The following is an 8,888-nucleotide window of genomic DNA, read 5'->3' on the forward strand; positions in this document are numbered from 1 at the left end:
CATCCATCCTGCTTCCAGGGCTGCAGCTTCCTGTCAAACTTGACCCAAGTCACACATGCAGTGCAGTGAGCTCAATTCAGGAAAATGTGCTGGTAATGCACAGCTGAGTTACAAATTCCACATAAAAGCCTTAACCCAAAGCTCCCAGAAATCACTGGAAGATGCACACTGATGCCAAGACAGCCTCTGCTGTGTAACAGAGGGATCAGAAAGACCACGGAGAGAAACAATACCAAGGAGCAAGGAAATGAAAAGATTAAAACCAACTCCTCAAAACTCTTGTGGCTTCTGTGATGCAAAGCCAGGCTCTGCTTTACTTCCAACACCCCTCACACTGTCTGAGATCTTTATGGAGGTCCCAAGACGAGCTCCTCTCCTTCGCAGCTCTTCTTGCTCTTCCTGGTGAACCCCCTTTCTGCCAAAATTCCTCCTGGGCCCAAAGAGAGGCTCACAAGCAGGACCTGAACCTTCTGCAGCAGAATGACAGCAGAGAGAAAACCATGAGATGACATAACATTATAGTCTGGCTAATGCAGCCTAGGACACAGTCTGCAATGCAGGGCAGCAGTGAGATCTAACACCACCATCACCTCCATTCCACACACGGGTGGGGGTGTTTACACCCCTGAAGCTGCTCTGGCACCTGGGCAAAAGCTCTGCTGAGAGGCTGTGGCAGCACTGCTGGTCTGTGTCACACCAGTGGAAACCATGAGCAGCTTTTACAGCAGGTCCTCACTCAGGGCACGGCCACTGGTGCTGGGGCTGAGCTCCCAGAGCTGCTCCTGGGGCCCAGCAAACCCAGAGAGGGCAGCCCAGAACTGGGCTGCTCCCAAAGTCCAGCCTGCTGTGGGCACTTCACTTTGTTATTAGCATTAATATTAGAAATTAATAGTTCAGGGCTGTATAGAGATTCTCAGCCACTTGTCCAGAAGAGCCCCCAGAGGTAAATCTAACAAGAAATCTACAAATTAATTTTTAGGTTGTGTTTTGTTTTGGGTTTTGGTTTAGGGTTTTTTTTTCTCTGTTTCGTTCTAGTTTTTTTTCTTCAAACCAAGTCTTACACTCCTGATAAGATTTCAGATATCAAGGAGAAAATGCTCTTCTGCCATTATCACTTATTTTAGTCATGTGTGTCTTCTCTCAAAGTATTACACTGGCAAAAATCCCGGTTTACTGGCACAAAAGTACATGGCAATGCTGGGGACATTTGTTGGCATTTTTCTATCTGTCATGTCCTGCTGTTTCAGACAGAACTGCATGAGGCCATAGACCTCTAAGTCTCAGGTGGTCCCAGTTCATATCCGTCCTGAAAAATGGAGTCTGAGATGTCGTTGCTCTCAGCTGCTCATCACCTTTCCTCCTCTAGAAGCTCTGAGTGGCACTGATCTGTCCAGAGAGCAGGATGGAGAAAGTTTGCCTAATTCAGGTTTAAAAAAAAAAACAAAAAAACAAACCAAACACCCCTATATATATATATACACACACACATATATGTACATATATATATATATCCCAGCAGCTTCACTTAAAAATTTAAATTAGTGGTTTGAGCTAACACAGATAAAATTATCTGAAGCAAACCAGGGTGTGCTTATCCAACAGACTGTCTGCTCAGTAGACAGCATTGCAAAACCCAGGAGAAAATATCTAACTATAGATATTGATATTTCTAATTCAATAATGCTTATCTTTTGGGATTATTTTCAAAACTGCTATTTTCTTCTTAAGCTCAGAGAGCCACCAAACACAAGAGGAAAAGAGCTGTCCATATTAAATCAGCTCTCTAAATTCATTTCACCCTCATAAAATTTTATTGCAAAAGATGATATCAGACACACTTTAAGTAAGAAACCCATGACTCAATTATTTTCTTTTACTGAACTGTGGTATTCCAATTGAAATGAGTCAGTGGTGCATGACAGAATCTACTTATTCCAACAGGATACTCAATAAAAATCCTACTAATACACCTTTCATTTAACATATTACTGATAGAGAACACCCATGATATGCAGCTCTGACATTGCTCAGGAGGTTTTGCTCTTGGGGCAAGGGAGATGTTCCAGAATAAGTGAGATAAAAACATGGAGTTAAAGAATAGGATTGTTCAAAAATAATTTGGAGAGTTTTATACCAGCATTCACACAATGTCTTAGGAAATGCTGGCATTTCATTGCAAAGCTTCCTGACAGGGAACAGAACCTTCAATTCTCAAGATTTCTTGGAATTTGGGAGGAAATATAGGAAACAATCTGACTTCATAGAAGTTGTAGTTCCTTGCTCCTAGGGGTGGCACAAGTCAAGCAAACCCCTGAACCAGTAGCTGCAGACCTCCAGCAGCCTGGTTTACAGCTCTGCAATGTTTAGTGTCCTCCTAGTAAGAGCAGAAGTTAAGACAATTCTGTTTCAATAAATATTTTTTACTGACTGGCAGATGTAACTTAATATTAAAACAGAGCCTCACATGAGTCACTGTTGAATATGAAACAATAACAAACACTTTTAGCAGCAATCTTCAAAGTTTCAATCATAATTTCAGGAAAAATTCTCATCAAGTTCTACCAGGAATCTGTGTCAAGGCATGGCTTGGGTTGGAAGAGACCTTAAAGATCATCTATTTCCAACCTCTTGCCATGGGCAGGGATGCTCACCCACTAGGTAAGGTCTATCAGCTACTGTAGCTCACCAATACTGAATATTTCCCCTTTTACCACATTTAATTGTATTTAGAAAAATAACATCATAGACCTGACCAAGCCCTCACAGTTCACACACCAAGCTTTTTGCATACTCCATGCACCACCTGGCACAAAAGGCAAACATCTCTCTCAGGACATCTCCAGAACCATCAGCCCACCTGCCTCTCCACACCCTCAGCAGCCAGGTGCAGTTCTGCAAACCTTGAAAAGATTAGAAAGCATTTAAATCTCAAAGAAAAACATAGGGATCACTTTATAAAAACAAAAGGCTGACTGTGAATGTGGGGAAGGAGAAAAGGATGAGGAAAAAGTTTCAGTAAGCTCAGATCTGTCAAGAAGATAGACTTCACATGCCTCAGTGTTTTCTTTATCACCTAAATAAATTGAACCATCAACTGGAAAAAGGTCACACACAGACAGCAGTGTGTGATTTTAAAGCTGTTAGATTTCCCCTCCTCCATTAGAGCTTGACAACAATGTCAGTCTAAGGGCAAATAAAGAAAGTGAGAGTTGGAGAGACTTATTACAGATGCATGGAGTTGGGTTTGTTTGGTTGCGGAGGTTTTTTTGTTTTAAGACTTCTTATAATTCACTGTGTACCTCAGTGGTCAAAATGACAACTGCTCACATCCATAACCCATTGCTCCCCCAGTTTTTGTTGTAGAAATAGGTAGGCATCACTCAACTCTTCCATTTTCTCAGCATCTCAATGACTTAGCAAGCAAAGTTGAGCTGGATGCTTCTGAAAAAATAGAAATGCAGAGCATACTGCAGAAGGTGAAATACAAACTGCCAGACTACAGGAAACTGAGGATAACACACCAAAATGCACACAGTCACATCCAACATTAACCTGATCCCTACTGGAGCTCCATTTCTGGATTTCAAAGGAGACCAGGGGCTGGACGAGAACACAGTGAATTTATTTCATCTGTGATGAATGAATTCTGTATCACCAATACTTCATAGATAACTGAGTGACTGCAAAAGTTCAGGCTAAAAATAACACGTGTTGGCAACTATCAGAAACCATCAGGATGTTTTTCAATTAGAAGGAAAAAGTCAGACAGACAGTTGTGCCTTGTCTACACTGAAAAATGAAGGGAAAACAGAGAAGTGTGGTGCTGACCCATCACGGGAAGACAGATTTGCACCAGCTTCAGGCAAAACATTGTTCAGTTTCCAGTTATAGCAAAAATGGCTTTGTTTGGAGAGAAATGCCACGGGGCAGACGAGAAGCTCATCAACACTGTCCTGATGAGGAACAAAAATCAAGGCTTTCAAGCCAGAGCTCACTTGATAAAACCCACATTTATCACATTTGTGAGCAGCCAAGACATGAGCTCCACGAGTCACAGCTGTGTTCCTGCCCTGGGTGTTGGGGAAGAGCTCCTTGCTCAGACTTCCTGGGAGCTGTGCATCCCTTTGCTTGGCACCTCTTGAGTTGTGTCACTCAAAACCCAACAAATAAAGCAATTTGAGTCATTTTTTTGGTGGTGTGCTGTCTTTAAAAAGCAGGCACTTGTTGCATCAGCAGACCATGAAATGTATGTAACCAAGTCATACCAATCAAATCCATTTCAAACACAAGTATTTGTTTACACAGAGCTTTCACCTTTTTAATTAAAATAACCCAAGCACTGGCAAAGGCAAACACTTAATGGCACTACATTTCAGATGCATTTCCTTAAAAGCCATTCACCAAGATCTAGAATTCTGCATAAAGCCTTGAACTTACATTTACATTTCCTTGAGTTAGTTATCCTTTTTTTCCCAAATTACTTGGCAATGAATATGCATTAGACATGACCTCGAAATTAACTCAATATTTAGGCAGTTCATGCAATGTTTTCAACACACAGTCCATTTTTCCAAGTTTAAATGACATATTTGCAATTTGACACCGTTAGTTTATGTAAACTGTGCCTAAAGCACACTTTGCTGTTTTCAAACGTGGATCACCCTGATTGAGACAACCCTCATCCCTCTCTGGGCTGGTTTTTGCTCCACAAGTATTTAGTTGTCATTAATCCTTCCCTACAGCACCTGTGTAAGTGCTGAGTCTATGAAAACAGGATCATATGGAAATAATTATTTTTCAGGAACATGGGCTGAGCCTGTTGCAGGGCAAACACTGGAGCTCACTGCATCCACACAGCTGCACACTGCTGAGGGTCTGTACCTGCTTCAGTGGTCAGCACAATGTAGCAACATATGCTTAAATATGAGCAGTTAAATATTTTACTACTAATTACTTCACAAAAAACATCCATCTCCAGACTTATCTATTATGGTCATTTATTCAGCTTATAGCCAGGTAAATTTTCTCTCTTATATTAAATCATATATTAACTCATATTATCCCATCTCTTATGGATGGGATGGATGATGCCTCTTTATCCCAGTGTTGGTGTTTGTAGCCTCAGGCAGGTGGGATTAACACACACCAGGTTTGGCACAACAAATTAAAGTCTGAATAACACCTGATGTCCTGTGCTGTAAAAATTAAAGTTTCAGTTTCCAGCAAATGTTTTTAACCCGCTGTACTTCTCTCACCACCAATTCAAGCACTAACAAAGCCTACCCAGGGCTTACAACTGTAGAAACACCAGGGAAGGCTGGGAACAGGGCTGGGCTGTTTGAAAACTTGTGTTACTCACTCTGCTAGTTCCCTAAAACAAAACATCCCACATGCAAGAATTCATAATGGGCAATTCAGAAAAATATTATTTCCATACAAGCCGTTCCACAGCTCAGGCTCTCAGCTGCAGATTGTTATGAGCATTTTTAGCCAGCTAAGCCTCAACATTTTGTCTCACAAGAGGTGCTTTGGAAACAGAGCACAGTAGCCTTCCCTCTCCTGGACATGCCAAGACCCCCATGATTTAACACACAGCTCACAGATCAGCTGCAGCCCCACACTCACAACAGTTTTAACATAGAATATGAGCTGTTTGAAGGGCTGTATTCACACAGGACCAAAACCAGACAACCAAAGCTCCACATGACATGACAGCTCTATAGTGCTCTCACCCAGCCCAATCTCCACTGGAAATTAAATAGCATCTGCTTCTTCTCAGGTTAAACACCAACCAGATTTGCAGCAGCCTCTTTGGAAAGGCTTTCATTTGTGAACAGACATTTTCTGCTGTGAGTTTGAAACAAAACACAGTGATTATCTAACAAGCATCAACCTGCATCCATACCCATGTGCCAGCACAGAGATAAAAGCCAACCCTTACTGGTTGATTTTGAAGAATCAATGTCAACCATTCAATCGATTTTCTTTTCTGCTCAGCACTCAAATCAGACTTCATCTGTGCCTGCTGTGGCCCAGTGGACTGGATTTCAACCCCCCACACAGAAGGCACACCTCTGAATAAATGTCCTGCACACTCTGGTGTCCAAAGAAGCTCCACTGCATGTTGACACCTCTCCTCCAAGGGGAAAGCAGGCAAACCCCAGGCTGTGCCACAGCCTCTCACTTCCCACTTTGGCTAATCGATGCACTGATAAATCTGGTGGCACTTTCATGATATTTTCAATGTGCAAACAATATTTTTTTGTTGTTGCTGTAAAGCTGCACAGTTGTCCTCAGGCATCTGCTGTTTGTATTTCTGCTGTGACAGTAACAGTCAAGTGCCATCAATGAAAACTCATGGTCTATTGAAAACTTTAGAGGAGAAAAAAAAAATCACCTCAGAGCACACTGGGTGTGGACTGACAGCTTCTTTTTAAGCTGTGGTGACATGCTGAAGACAAAGGATAACAAAAAATACTGGCTTTAATTCTTTTTTTGCAGTTCATAGAATACTGACTTTAATTCTTTAATACTGACTTTAATTCTTTTTTTTTTTTTGCAGATATTCGTATTTTCAGCCATTCCATTCATAGAACGGCTTGAGTTGGAAAAAGACCTCAGACAGAGATCATCCAGTCCCAACCCCGAAGTTCTGGTTCCAAGTTCATCCAGAATAGTTTCAAAAAACTAATTCCCTTTTCATATGGCAATGGCTGCATATTAATCAAAACAAATTTTAGGCCTACAATGATAAAAGGCCATCCCACCTTAATTTCTTAGCTGCACTTAACAGTGCCATCAGTCTTATGAAGGCAGTACATGCTCTGCTGAAATGGATTTGCAATGTTGACCAACAGATAGTTAGAGATGGTATGAGATTTTTCGTATTTGACCACAAATTCCGTACAAGTTTCATCTCTACCACTGTTCTGACAACTTCATTCAATTAAATGTCTCTTGACTTCTAATAAGAGATAAGAATCAGGCCAATATTGAGCATTTCAGTAATCTGGCTCTTTTATTGCCATCACTGCACTTTAATGCTTAAAATTGCTTAAAATATTTATTTCAAATAAAACCTAGAACTTTCCTTGTTGTAAAAATCACCTCCTAAACCTGAATGAATACTACAGCAGGGTGAGGGTCTGTGAGTCAGAAGCTGCACCAGAACTAAAGGAGAGAAGGAATTGTTGGTATTCATTGCAAGGGAACATTCATTCCAACTGATATTTCAAATGTCAAGCTGGTATTAACTGCATCAAGCACTGATCAAAATACACAAGACAAGAGATTGCTGAGAAAATCATCACAAGCATCTAAATTGGCTGTCATCACTAGGAGGAGCTTGGGAAGGTACAAGCCTTCAGCATCTCCCTGTGCACCCTTCTGCTGAGGCTCCTTATATTTGATGCCCTGATATAAAAGACAAACTCTCTCTCAATAAATGAGAGGGGACAAAAGGTAGCTAAGAAATAGCACTTGCTCCAGAGCCTGCTGGCACGTGACCACCCATTAATTTAGGACACTGGGGGGGAATTGCTGGCTGGCTCTGTGCACACACAGCTTTCAGCAACAGCTCTGTACCTGATTTGCTGAATGTTACAGAAAGTTTATAGAGTACATAAATTCTTTGTAAGATAGAAAGTGCTGTGATTTCCTCCCTCTTATAATTCACAATTTCACCAAAATCCAGTTTAAAGTGGAAACTGATACAATATTAAAAATCAATGACAATTAGACCCAAAAAAATCTTAGCTAAAGTGATGTAGGTGACTCCTGGGCAAAGGGACCAGGTAACTTCTCACCATCTCTTCCAGCCTATTTCTGCTGCATTCAAAAAGATTTATGAAGTTTTTAAAAGCAGAAAGTTAATGGAAGGAACAAAAACCTCTCCTCAGCATCCTCTGAAAGTGAACACAGCTCCTCATGTCCTGACAAGCAGGTTTCCACGAGCCTCGACACAGCAATTAAAGATATTATTGCCTTTTTATTTTGCTCCTCTCTCGGAAATTACAGCTCCTTTACCAGGGACCACAGAAGGGCTGTATCCCTGCCCAGGCTCAGCCTCAGCATTAACACAGTCCTCAGTGACAGCTCATGCTAATATGCCACACAATAAGTGTGATTAACTGATGTCCTGACACATTCCCTCCTGCCACGCTGTCACAGGGGCAGGGACACGCAGCAAGCAGCCAGGCAGGGATGCTGGAAGGCTCTGCAGGAAGATTTTCCTGACAGCACTGGTCAGACCCTCTGGAATAAGAAGAATCAGTGTTTCAGCTGCTCCTAGAAGATAGTAAAATCTTTTTCTGGAAGAAGAATAGTTCCAAAGACAATAAAATGCTGTAATTCCAACAGAATGTTCCTTAAAATGAAGCCACGTGATGTAAAAAATACTAGACCATACATAAACTTTCAAACTGAGAAATATTGATATAATGGGAAACTCTAAGTTCTGAGGTTCTCAGGATCATAGAGTAGATAGAATTGGGAGGGACCCACAGAACCAGCAAGTCCTCAACTTTATAGAACAATTATTAACCTTAATATTGCCTCCCATGCAACAAAAAACTATCCTATATGCTAATGTAAGGAACAGATAATCATCAACATAATACTTTTTATTACATGAAAAATGAAAGAACCATCTTCTACATTGAAACAATTCCACACCATTGAACCCCTCTCCTCTTTCACAGAATTTTGGATTTTTGAAACACCAAACCTTGCCAGACCAAAACTAATTCTAAGAACATCACAGCGGCACACAAAGGTTTCTGCTCTGCAAAATATTGATATGACACTTCTAGAACAGTTATCCATATGTGAATTCCCTGTCAGACCGATATCCAGAAGTACTCAAGAAGTGGGAATGCAGCAGGCAAACC

Source organism: Geospiza fortis, unplaced genomic scaffold, assembly GCF_000277835.1.
Source record: "Geospiza fortis unplaced genomic scaffold, GeoFor_1.0 scaffold244, whole genome shotgun sequence".
NCBI lineage: Eukaryota > Metazoa > Chordata > Aves > Passeriformes > Thraupidae > Geospiza > Geospiza fortis.